At 40.0% G+C, this 14165-nt stretch overlaps 1 protein-coding gene across 8 annotated transcripts in view; it reads left to right on the forward strand.

Annotated features, from left to right (window-relative positions):
- Positions 1 to 14165, forward strand: part of PMCA (plasma membrane calcium-transporting ATPase 3) — a 64470-nt gene continuing 50305 nt past the window's right edge. For all 8 annotated transcript variants that reach the window (XR_891927.1, XR_891928.1, XM_011300273.1 and 5 more), the window contains exons 1-2: positions 1 to 845; positions 11941 to 12067. The gene's annotated coding sequence lies outside the window, so the exon portion shown is untranslated. The remainder of the gene's footprint in view (positions 846 to 11940; positions 12068 to 14165) is intronic.

The following is a 14165-nucleotide window of genomic DNA, read 5'->3' on the forward strand; positions in this document are numbered from 1 at the left end:
ATATTCTCTACTTCAGTATCTATTCTCAATGAGGAGAGTGCGCACGAGGCCAGAGGGAGACTGCGGACCGGGTTTGTGGCGGTGAATGTATTTTAAATAAATTTACAGCGGGAACTGGCTCATTATCGTGTTGCACATTTGTAATTAATTATTGTAATTAGTTCGACGATTAATTGATTGTAATTGTAGTCGTGATAACGATCATCAATGTGATGATAATCGCTGATTAATTGTAACTGAAGAAAGCCAGGGCGTGTGTGTTTAGTGCAACAACGGGTATATTTATGACTGTCGGTGATTTTGCAGTGTGTTAAATAAAATTGTGCTCCGTGATTGCTGAATAAGGGTGAAAATTGTTATCATCGATCAAGTATTGAGGCCGCATTAGGAAAATAGGTTGTTCAATATTGGGCGATTCGTACGTAAATTACTCATTATTTCCACGATAAATTGAGTATCTGGAAAAACGGGCGCGACATTCGGAAGTGCCAAGTTACGTCCTCCTGGTGGAAATATCTCGGGGGAGTGGGCGCGAGCGCGCGTGACCCGGTCAGCCGCCGGGGTGAAAATTCAAGGGAGTAAAAGCCAGTAAAAAGATAAGAATTTCAAGAATATCATTGAAAAATAAAAGGGAAAAATATCAGATACACCCGTAGCGTGAGTTTTTCACCTGAATCATTCATCAACCGTACAACCAGTACATGAATTGCTATCGAAAAAAAAAGTGTCATACCTAGTGCAAGCTATTAAACTCAGGGCTGATCGGAAGGGATTTGCCACCGATTACAGGATACGAACAATAAGCAACCGTCTAAGCAACCGACAGGTGCCTGTGCATTATCAACGTAAGTAAATCATCCCCCAACTCAAATCAAATAACTACCTCAGTAATCCATCGATGCCTATAATTACAATGCCACATGAATCGACATGACCCTCGTCGTGCCCCCAACTATTATCATGTCAATGTCCCCAGGCGAGAGTACATCAACCGAAAAAAGTAACAGCCCAAGGAGGCAGGGAAGAGTGTAGAGGGGCAAGCGGGAATGGCATTTGGCAGTGAACACACGCTAAATAACGTTTTCCCGCATGCCAAGTTATTCGCATGCGCAACATAATACAATCCACCCATTTTTTCCACCCACCGATGTACACATACTTTATCATAAAAATATTCATGCATGTGTGTATACATATAGGTTTCAGCTCTTTGCTTAGCATGCCACTGTGGTCTGTGCTGCCACTGCTGTTACTGTGCCCGTTACCTTTCGTCTCCACCGTTTTCATATCCTACTCCCCTTTTTCCCTCCGTTCGTCGACTTAGTCACACATACAGACAAAAACCATCAGCCCCTTGCACACACACATATATATACATCTCCCATCCTTTCTTTTCCACTCACTCCTACTGAACCATATCTATAGCGGCAACCCGGTTAGTAGCTGGTTCCCATTTTGCCACTCTGTGCTTATCCCGATCAATACCACCACGACCACCACGCAAAGTGTTGTTATACCCTTTGCCTTTACAACCGCACACCCCCGAACTAGAGCGCACGCTTCGTAAGGATACTAAAAATTAGTCCAAGTATTTTACACTACACTGCTCAAATTATCATCCCTTCAACCCCTTTTACTCACTCAATCTACTATTCGAATTTTCCCGCCGAGTTGGTTATACATTTTGCTCTTGCTCTTTTTATTATTTTAATCTTGTTCCACAATGAGTTATCAAACAGCTTGGTCTACTATATCTGCCAACGTGGTCGCCTGTACAAGACTGATTATAGCCCGTTATCATGTGTGGGGTTTGACCCCTTAAAGAAAAAGAGGAAAAAAAATTAATATTACTTCAGTTGGTTAGACGATAAGCAGCACGCAAACATACCACTGAAATAACAAATATGCCCGAGTTTTTTTTATTTATTCGTAACGGATTTGGTAATCGTTGGATTTTTCGTCAATTTTCTACCTCTCGTTTTTCCATTATTTTAGAAATTAATTCGTTTAAATTCGGCGGGCATTGACTTTGAATCCACAATTTTTCCATTTTCCCCTTTTCATCTTTCAAATTCATGCTTCAGCATTATCGATGATGGATTTTCAAGGGAGTGAGTGAGATAACTCACGTTGTAGTCGAGTCATGAGTTTCTGCCCTTTTCCTCGTTTCATTTTTTCTTCTCTCGGATGGTAGAGTTACAAGAGAGGGACTAAGGCCGAGGGAAATCAGTGGAAAAAGTAATTGTGGGATGAAACGAAGGCATGAGCAGACGTGTGTTAGTCGAGTCGGTGGTTAAAACGAAATATGCACGTATACAGTGAGTCGAGACTGCTATTCTCGTTTCTGTCCACTAATGCATCTCCATATGTGCCAATGGAGAGAAAAAGAAAATGAAAAGGTATAATATAATAAAAATCCATGGTAGATAAACACATAGGGGTGTTGGTGTGGCATCAATTTCTTTCGAAAATCCGTCGAGCACGAGCAATCGTTGGCACGTAGTGGCTTTATTTATTCATTTTTTTACGATAAAAGAAGAAAAAGGAATGTCTGCTGACCGATGCTTCAATGCCTCCCATGCACTGTTATGTGCCTATCTCTATTTTTAGCTAGCCTCCGTCATCGCTGCCGACGGTTAGAAACTTTTGGGCGACATAGCACTAGTCTGTCTATACATATGACTGATTTTCCAATTTCCCCTGCAGTTGGAAGAAATAGTTCGGGGACAGATCAAGTTAATTGCTTACAGGTATTTCTCTTCACTCTTGCACTCTTGATGCAACCAACAGCATTCCAAATCGTTTGCACTACACAGACAGAAATATGCAATAAAAAATACGGAATCCTCTGAAAAAATGGGGTAATAGGTCTTTTTAATTTTACTCAACGACCATTTACTCCGGACTTACAGAAAAAATAGGTAATTGTTATTGAATATTTCTCTCTGTATAATAATCTCTAAAAAATCGAAGTACAATTCCCTTGAGGAGTAATGTAGAGAATAATTTTTTTCCCACCGAGTCCATCCATTAATACTGTAATGAACAGTGCATGTTAGCGCAGGTTAATCATCTAGGTTTCCTGGTATATGCCCACATGATACCTTACATAATGAATCATCAAGGAAACACTCGGATTTCGTAACTCTGACGTCATAAATCCACCTTTGTAAACTTGTCGTTTGTTACTTTCACTCTGAAATTAAAAATTTCAACTGCATCCCGTGATTGTTGGTCCCCGAAATTACTTGTTGTTTGTACGATGTACATGCACTGAGAAATAAAAAATATCTTTTTCCAAATATATTTTCTTTGGGTTAGTAAATATACTTGAGAGAATTTTTTTTTTCTCCGTGGTGTGGAGAGGAAAAGAAGAACAGGTATAAAGATGAAATAAATAACAGGAATCATTGTCAGAAATGGTGTACTTACGGGAATAGTTCACCGTGACCATTGAGCCGATCGATCTAACCGACAAATTATTAAAGCGTGATTCCCCTGTACCGTAGACATGAGGTACTTGCTGCTTATGTCCGTTGTATATACACCACAAGGTCGAATTCACCCCATCCCCTTTCTGTACTCATCGGTTCATCAACGGCCATACACTTTCCTGAAGAGTTTGAACTTCCGATGTGCACTTAAAAGCCCTTCGTTACTCATCCTCCCTCCTCTTTATTTTTTAGCTATCTTTTCCCCACTGCTCTACCCTTTGTTCTCCTCCCAACACCCTTGTACACTTCACATAGTTGTAATATGTCAGTTCAAGTGGAAATAAACTCATCATCAAGGTCACGAGATAGATGAGATGAAGTAATTACGAGGGGTCAATGAGAATTGGTGGATGAGTCAGAGAAATTGTCTGTATTTTCAATGAATTGAGAGGAAAAATTCTTTGGTATTTGTGGTTTGGTGAGCACCTCGTCTGTGATATCGAGGTTTCGAGTGCTACCGGGTATCATTGACGTACCGAGTGCTCTCGTAATGCCACGTGTTTTTTCTTCCTCACCACCTCCAGGAGTCCATTTTTATTTGTCATTTTCTTCGTTTTACTGTTCATTTCTCACATTTTTTGTTACACCTCGAGCTAATGCACCGTAATTGCTCGATCCAGTATTTTTTCACATTCATCCCCTCACACTTTCAGATTAGATTTCATATGGAATACCTTTGGGAGCTCAAGAGAGCGGAGGGCATAGGTGGTGTGCAAATAAGAGATAGAATAAAATAGATGAGGGGTACCGACATTGCTGCCATTTACAGATATTGGATTAACTAAACGTTATGCGTTAGAGGGCGCTCTCCTCGGCATATTGGATTTCTATCGTGGCGTTCTAATTAGCCGTTGCCCCTTCGCGCCCCATTTCCGAGGCCAGCGGAGGTTGGAAATAGAATAAAAATTCTCACGGTCGGCGTTGACGAAAGACATGTGATTTATTTAACAATGTTAATGTATTATCTTTTACTCTCAGTCGTGCTGCGTTTATTTCGTGAATCTTGGCAGAAGGTATCTTGGAAAGAATGGACCAACGGGGCCTGACGCTGCTACATCCTCAATACAAGTATTTTTTTCACATGATTTCGATGCATGGAAGATTTTTTATTGTCCACTTTTTTCTTTCTATTTCGTATTGGAATTGTCGGGTAGTGGGATGGCGAGATGAGGATAATTGACAGGATAGAAAAATTTATTGATAAACCTGGGGGCATATTTACCTCGGTAAATAGCATAATGGAGAATGTAGAGTGGGGAGAGATCAGAAAAAATGGGTAAATTGGGAGAATAATCCCCAGGGTACGGAATTCATTCTTAATTCAAGTTCTGGTTCACCAATCAGTCAAGTTTTCGTCGTTAAAGCTCTCCGCTTTGACTTTTGTTAGCCAATTCGACTTGCAAATTTTTCACCTTGTCTACTTGAATATTACACTCTCTCATGAGATCTCAGTTTAAATGGCACCGTGAAAGTGTGAGCAAACAGACGAGTTTGAGGAATTCATTGTCGCGGATCCGAATGCGTGAGACCATTCGGAATTTAAAATTAATTGGAATTCATTGGAATACGAAAGAAATCCCAATGTCGAGGAAACGTGGATCGATGTATGCTTTTGTTAGAGTTAAAATAGATTTAGGTCACAGGTTTGCGAGGAAGTGGTAAACCAATAGTTCAGAAAAAGTGTAAACCATAAAAAAAATTTTTCATAGTTACCAAAATGGCTGGCTGAGGGCTTAATACCATCCGGGTTATCTCCCAGTTGTTTTTTTTTTCTCCTAATTTAATTTGGCTACTATGTGAAATGCATATTGACTGGATACATAAAAAAACAAATTATTACTTCATCCAGTAACTCCCTATTGTATAAACTGACACTTTGATACATGAACAATGATGCCCTGAATCGTTGAAATGTTTCAATATCTGAAAACCCCTATAGTTATCCATCCACACAATAATCCATCCTTCGCTCTATCGGTCCAATTTGGGAGAGCAATTCGCATTATCCTGACATTTTACCAGTCGCGGACCTTCACTGACGTTAAAATCGATCATGAAAATAAAATAGGCCATTGGACCATTTATGCGTCTCAACCAGGGAACAAGTCATTTGTCTGCGCCATCAATTCAGCATTACACAGAGTGAAATTTTCAGAAGAAAGCCACAATGAATGAAAAGCAAACACCATATTAAAAATATCAAAAGCAAATGCATTTTTTTACCTATCGAAGAGTAAGGCGTGCGATGAGAGTTGAAAACTGCGCCCCTGACCCATATACATCCGTGCACATGCACTTGGTGACCCATTGAAATATGATGGATAGATGGGCTAGGAGAGTTGTGCTAAAGAGGTGTAAAAATGGGAATAAGAGGTGTGGTATGGGCGAGGCTTTCCCTCTGCGAATTGACTAGTTGTTTGGTGTCGGTTGGTATTTTTTTGAGTATCTTCACTACTTGGGAGTGCGATCGGATGGCAGTGCCGATCGATAAACGTGATTTAAGAGTTATATGGACGTTCGGGTCGTGCGCTTCGACTGAGGGCCGAGACACGTGTGCTAGAGTGAGACAGAGGGGTTGTGCGACAGAGTGAAAGGGAGAGGGGGCAAGACAGAAAAAGAGTGGGGGAGGGAGGGGGTAAGACAGAAAAAGAGTGGGAGGGAGAGAGGGTGGGACAGAAAAAGAGTGAGTGAGTTGCCACGTGCCCGTCTTCGGGACCGTACATGCGCGTGACAGCACCCGAAGCTGGCTATCGAGCGAGAGCTAATTATGGAAACATCAACATTGTGGATTCACAAGTTGAAATCCTCTGGACGAATTTTCCCGCCGTCCAATCGGTAACCTCGCGGTATTGACAACCAGGGGCTACAGGTATTCACATTGTTTCAAGCTTCTCCAATTAACTTCTGCCAATTTTCATTTATTTCCACTATTTTTCATTAGGGAAATTGGGAGAGGAATTGGGGTTCGCCCATCGATTATCGAATTTCGGTGATGGATTTATCTTCTGAGGTGTCAATAAATTGGGGTTTAACTCGTAAACGTTTTTAGCGTAAAATTCAATTTGCCATCGGGGATCATTAAGACTGTTAGGTATAACGCAGCGAGAATGGGTGGTACATGTTAGTCACAAGATTTATTTCTGTATAACGCGAGGAGTATGATGACATCGTGTGTCTGAAAATTTCCCATGAAAATATTCAGTTTCAATGACTTCTCCAGTGCTGTCATAATATTTTTATAATTCACATCAATTATCAACCAGACACTTCTCAATTGTTGGTTTTCAATTCTATCGAATTTTTTGGTACAACCTGCTTTTTTCCATACGATTTATGTGCGCTTTTAAATCAACCCATTCGATGAAAAACATCTAAGTTTTATCGCGACTATCGAAACCCAAACTTCTTTCATTAAGATCCCCTGTTTATTGTCCGGTCATGAAACGTGTAGTTCAATCAAACTTCAGCCGATGGCTGTGGGGTTTATTAAATATTTTAGGATCAATGAAACAAATTATTTGACCCAAAAAGTCTTGATTAATTTCAATGCTGTTATGCAACGCTTGTCACCTGTTATTGGCGTCTATTTAAATTTTCAATTTGATTATGGAATTTGATTTTGTATCAAGCCCCCGGCCCAATATCCTCCAATCCCGTTATATCATCGGCCTCTCCTGGATTACGGTGACGACTCAATGACGTCAGACCTAGTGGCTGCAAACGGAGTTTGCGCAATAAAAGCTCAATTCTCCTCGGATTTCACCCTTTCCCCTATGTCCGTAGGAGACTATTACGTCATAATTTTACCAGACGGCGCGCGCACATTATCCAGAAGAGGAGAAAATTCCCGGCTGTACTGGCGTATGAGTGCAAATATATTCACCTGAAGATGGAAATTAAACCGTTCCCATTTTCTGTTTTGTTTTTCATCCCCTCTTTATTTTTGCACCTCACCCTCGCCAACCCCTCAATAAAGCTCACTGCACAATGTGTAGTTGTGTTATATATTACCTTCCAGTCTCTGTACTTGTTGGATAAGAAAAATTGAAGAGCAAGTTCATGATTCAATGGATTTTCCACCCCCGAATGATGCAAGAGCCTGGGGACCCATAATTTCGTTATCGAATGAGGAATAATTAAATGTTGCCGTGGAGAAGATATCCGGAAAATAAATGCGTGTTTCCCCCTCTGGGGCGGTCCTCCAAGAGGGTAGCATGAATAAGGGAGTCGTATTTTTTATGCCATTTCAGCCGAATCGATAAGGCTTAGTCATACTCGTTTCTTGGAATACGTATGAGCAATGATGATGTCTCAAGCTAATCGATTTTGCTAGCCAATGTTAATACAACAACCAAATTCTCATCAAGCGCATGAATTATCATAAAAATTGTTGCACCTGACGTTAAAAAAAAAAATGGAGAAAAGATGGAATTTTTTCAGTATGAAATTGTTTATCCAATTTCATAAGGAGTATTTGAAAAAAATACTGCTGAAAGTGAATAGTGCCTGGGCCATAAAAATTCGGGCATTTTCGGAAAAGCCATTTTCCCACTGCCTCACTTTGACATTACGTCCCCTTCTGCTTTGTTTTTATCACAACTAAATGCTTATCTCGTTGAGATATTTATAGGAGGCATATGTATATGTGACGAATGAAACAGGGATGGAGAGGAAACAACGGAAACCGCACATGCGTTGAAGCGAATCGTATGTCATTGGCGATTATTCGCAATGGGTAATGCACAGGACACGCGCCCGCGGCGCGAGAAAGTAGTCGTTCTCAAGGTCCATTACATCATTGATTAAAGCGATGAGCATGAGGTCAATTCATAAGCTGCTCGGTATTTTTTAATGCCCCACCCTCTTTTGACATTTAAGAATAAAATAGTGATGAATTATTTATGTGAGTCATTGAGTCCTCCAAGAACAATAAGATTCCCAGAACTTTTACGTTGCATACCAAGTCCTAAAGTTCGTAATTCTTGACGACGAAATGAGACTTATACTCGTACTTGAATTAAAATAAAATCTTAATGACATATTATGAAAAGTCTATGATTTTTCTCGGATGCAATATGACAATTTTAATTAACTTTCACTCGAGGAAATGAGTGGAGGACTAGAGGACTAGAGTTTCCTGGAATAAAAATATCATCCCTCCATTATTCATGAGAGTCACGTGCATAATGCGAACGAAATGAATTGTTGAGTAAGGCTCTATGAATATTAAATGACGGATTGATCGGATCGATGACGTTATCATTCTCTCGGGTAGAATTTGTACCAGCGTCAAGAGTCTTCGCCACAGGTTTGTGACGCACATTGAGCCTCGAGTTCCCTTGCTGTACTGATGAAGTTATCTGCATGAGAGCATAAGCTTGTAGTGTCTTATAGTATGACTCGCCCCAATGTCTAGCTTGGGCTTCTTCATGATACGATTCCATTTCATGACACGCACTAACCCACTCTCTGATGTCAGTGCTGTTGAATTAATGTCGAGCTAGGAATTTTTCTTGTGCCCTTCCAGTCCTCGCTATTTTATAAATAAATAGCGACATAATTAATTACGACGATCTAAAACGTTTCTTTATACGCGAGACCACAATTTGCGTCAACCAACAGCTAGAAAAAAAAAAAATCAGCCAAGCGTCATCAAAGTGGCCAATGGTAGATTGCAATTTAACCTGAAATTATTGTTGCGTATAAATGGTTCTCGCAATTGCAAACTATTCCAATGAATTGAACAATATGCCGGAGGGGGTGAATTTAAATGTGTAAAGTGAGTAGATTAGTCGACAGGGGTAACAAGGGCCTCAGCATTAAAAACCGAACTCTCCTGTGAGGGTACCTACGCCCATAATTTTGTCGTTAATCCATTGCACTCAAACTGAGATTGCCTCAACTAATTCAGAGTGGGTGGTATGCACCCAATAGCTGTGCTCGCGTGTCTGAGTAACATAAATGCGGATGAACCCGTGATCTAACTTCACTTGCTATTGGTCAGTGACTATTCGGATAATACTCACGAACGCATTCACCTAGTTGAAATTCTATGACCCCAAAACCACCTGCACACATCCGAAGACGAAAATTATTTTACGGTATAATCTGGGTCTCTGCCATCGGAAATAGACTTGTCCCGTTTTGTTAACTAGTTTTCGCCCAGCCAATGAAACTCAGACCGGTCGGCAAAAACAAGAGAAAATAAGTGTCAAGAGAATCGAGATGGGGGACGAGGACAGAAAAAGCATTTAACCTTTGACAATCAATACACTATCGTTTTAATTTGAGATCATGAGGGGGAAAATGACCGGTTGATTGAGATAGAGCACACGCGCTCTTTTCACCTCGGAGATTTGACAATCCATACTTTCATCTTGTCCTCTTTTGCTAACACTTGGGAATCATCCGTGTATCAAGAATTGAGATTTTGAATCCTTCAGAATTCCGAGAATGTGCAAGTATGTCGTCACACAATTGCATACGAACGAGGTCATACTCTGCCCTATTTTTTTCTCAACAAGAATATTAGAATTCATAAAGATAATTCTTTACATTTTAATTGTCAAGAATTTGATGATTCAATCATTCAATTCTTTAAATAGGAAATATGCTTGAAAATATGACGGTCATGGTTATTGATACCATTCTCTTCTAAGTGAGCGTCGTATTTATTTTTAGCATTGCATCTACCTTTTACAAACGTTCGAATCAGAATTAGTTCGGAATCGGAGACAATTCTGTTGTTGAGGGATAATTTTACAACGGTATGTCCCTCCGCTGAAAGTAACGAGAGAGAAAATGGAAGTGGGATTAGCCAATTACATTTTTTTTCAATTATATAGGTACTGCTTGAATAATCTTCACAATTGATTCCCTTTTATTATCAAGCTTGCATTTCACTCCACAATACTCCAGTGAACTGAAAACAAAAAGTATAACTTCACCTCGCTGTTCGTTCAAGTTTTAACTGATATATCCGAAACTAAGGAAGATAGTGAGCTTTTCATAAGAACCTTTGTTTCAGGTCTCAATAAGCTCTATAAAAAAGATCTTAACAGAAATTTGATTATCTCCTTTAGTTAGGGAGTATTTCCAACAAGTTCACCGAAGAGCTGGTACTCTTTTACTTTAAACGAAAGTGATAGATACCAACTTGTGTACACAGATTTTAAAGGACGGTGTGGTTATTAGGCAGGTGCGAGAGGCATTTCGAAAGATAGTGGGAGGGCAAAAATGGGGCTAAATGATGATGACGGGATGGATAAAGTGCCTCGAACGACATAACTGGAATAATGCGCAATCTGTTGGAAAAGAAAAAAAAAATCATAGAGTTGCATTCGGTTAAGGGAGAAAAGTAATGAAATCTCGCATTCGTGAACAGAACGACGAGTGCTCCAACCTGATTGAGTTCAATTGAATTTTCAAATAATTTCACTCCATAAATATAATTATCCCAATTTTTCTGGTGTAGCCACATCTTCATGCAATTATTCAACTGAAAGTGACAGTTTTCACAGAAGATGCTCGTGAAAAATGTCCAACAGTGTAATAAGACTGGCGTTTGTACCAACTAATTTGATTATGCACCGTCAACATCTCTGAAATATTTGGGATTCCTTCGCAAGCCAAAATTAGCCTCGAATTCCCTAGAAATATCTCCGAAGAGACTCCCAAATTTTTGGCACTCTCATTGAGCGAGAAAAAAAATTCCCTCACTGAGGGGAAAATTTCCGTAGTTCGATACATGCTTCAGCTACTGTTTATATTTTCTCCTCTATTTATTTTGCCCTAGTGGAGAAACTTTCTTTGCCCAACCAAGTTACACGCGGCACAAGTCATTTGCACACTGTACAGACACGTATAAACATTGCATCCAGATCGGCAAAACGTTGAACCGCCCACACATACCAGCACTTGTCTCATGGTTCAAGCCTTCGAGGTGTACTCAAAACATATATATACATGTATACATACCAGCCACATATTCTCTTTTCTCGTGCGTTCTATAGGAACATTCTTCGGGAGATCGGTTCTGCTATTTTCACTGGAAACGTGGAGTTATTGGAATAGTTGGTACTGAATCCACTGTATCGCAATCAGACCAACAATGTCGGTTATGAAAAACGAGAAAAGGGGCAATGAGAATACATTACATTTCATTGAAACTTTCGGAATAACATGTTTTATTAAGAAATGGGCGTTTGCGTGGGAATAACAAAGGGAAATTTTCGAATCCATCACTGTCGGGTTGTCTGGGAGAACAGGGGGGTAAAAAAATTCATATTTCAAAATCAAAGGAAAGCTCGATAAATCCAGTGGATATATATTCCCAGTAATTCGATCGGCAGTTATTAAGATTTTAATAGGAATATCCGTAGTTTAAAATGTTCACCAACCGTTAAAAAAACCGATCAATGACGATTTAATTTTCTGAAATTTACAGAAAAAAAACAGAGTGCCACGACATCGCATGGTTCGCGTAGCAGACACGAAGCAGTCGGAAATAACCGATACAAGGAGGACCTGTCACGTGATAATATGCGGTAGAATCCGTAGCTCACAACTGGCAGGTAAATTTATCAGATACCACATACATATATGTATGGATTCCATCAAACACTTCCTCGACCTTTTATCTTCTCCAAAACCAAAATCCTAATGCAATAATCAATAATGCACTGCCGTCTATTAAGTAGTCGATTGATCTTTGATCTTCTCTCGTGTAATATATCCTCGGAATAGACGACACTCTCCCTCCATATGCATACCCAATTGATGTCTCAGATCAGTGACAGTAGTTCTATTGACTGTACCACAACACCGCAGACCGATAGAAACAGAAGATCCGTATTGAGGTAATTGAATAATCGATGCAAGCCCATCGGAATAATGGCAATAACTGCTTATCCATTCTCAAAATAAAAACTCCAGGGACAAAAAATCGAGGCGAGTTTATTTCGAATGCCATACATATAGATACATGCCATGAATCCGGGGAATGATAAAAATTTCCGATAAATGAACTCATAATTTCCGCAGAAAATATTTGACAGAGAACACTGGAATGTCTCTCCAGTACCTTCTCATCCCCGGTTATCATATCCCAACTGGATAAAGCTGAAACCGTAGAATCAAAAGTAGAAAAAAAAAACTGGTTTGGTCACGAGGGGATTACAGTCACCCTTTCTTTTTTATACCCACTGATTCCTTTGATGTAGCTGGAAAATGTGCCGATGGGCTTCTGTTACATGTTTGCTATCCAATTTGACCCAAGACCCGCAGTTTGATAATGTGCCCCTCCTGAAAACTTGCTGTGGAACTTTGACTCCATCAAGAAGTAGATAACTTTTAACCAGACTTTGCTACATACTCCAATTATTGCAAGGTCAGACGTCACACTTGTTTCACTCCTTCGCTGCTATAACCTTTGAAAATCTTCCAATGCAAGTTTCAACTTCTGAAATTGACGTTCTGGTCGGGGTTGAGGATTTTTCGATATTGAAAGATACGGAGGGAGCGGTCGAACTGGAGATGAAGAAATAAAATATGGGATTTCGACAGTATCGATAGAATGTCAGTGATATCCTTGCATCTGCCGAGACCACGGAGGATGATAAAAAAAGGAGTAAATATGAGACGAAGGATAAGAGAAGGTAAAAAAAGAGATGGAGCCAGTGGGTTGGTAAAACTGGTCGTGAGGCGCACTGTCCGATCAATACGGAACGCATCAACGTTTCTCCATCCACCTTCCAAACCGTTTCCTTAAGTATTTCAATCCTTTTTGTTATCCTCATCAGTTATATTTGCAACTCTTTCATTTCACTCTCTCCTAATAAAATGGCTCTTCCCACGGGATAGCAGTCAAGTGCGAAAGGTTGGATTTACTGGACTGGAGTACCTACCGTTTAAAAATTTACGGGAGCTTGTCCCGCAGCGCTTTTTATCCGGAAACCCATCACTCAACTGTCGTATCCGGGCTTTTTTTTTTTCCTTTCCATTCGATTCCATTGGGATCCTTTTTTTCGGATTCGTCGTGATTTGTCCCGTAAAATGTCATCGGATTTTGACTGGCGGGGTGGAGCATTACGAAGGGAAATAAATACTCTTAGCGCGATGAAGGCTAGTTCACACGTGCTCAATACTCTGGGTTACTAAACACTTCGCTGTGCTTACATATTCGTAATGAGATATCTTCATTTATTTTCTTGCGTTGATTCTCTGAAAATTTTGCTCAAGGTTCAGCGAAAATAGTATCCGTGTAGAAATTGGTTGAATGAATTTTTGAATAGATGCATAGCCGTGCTGCTTATAACCGATCAATCAAATATTTCAATTGCGCGATTTGATTCAACTTCCGCACCGATACCAAGCCAGTGTATTAACTCCCTTTGCTGCTCGTTATTCTCTTTAAACGAAAAATCAATGGCGTGATGCTTTAAACCGTTGAATGCCAAAAATAATTTTCAACCGAGCGAGCGGCGGTTGGTGTTGGGGATTTTTCATTTGTGTACACAATAGCGAGATAGAGTTCCACAGCGTCAGTGGCGCCATTGGGTAAAATAAAAAATTGGATGATGGGTGTACAGATTTGCATGATCTTGAATTTTTTCATTAAACCGAGGTCATCCCAGTCTTGTAGTTTTACTACCTTCCTCATGAGAAACAGAT

This window comes from Fopius arisanus, unplaced genomic scaffold, assembly GCF_000806365.1.
Source record: "Fopius arisanus strain USDA-PBARC FA_bdor unplaced genomic scaffold, ASM80636v1 scaffold00016, whole genome shotgun sequence".
NCBI lineage: Eukaryota > Metazoa > Arthropoda > Insecta > Hymenoptera > Braconidae > Fopius > Fopius arisanus.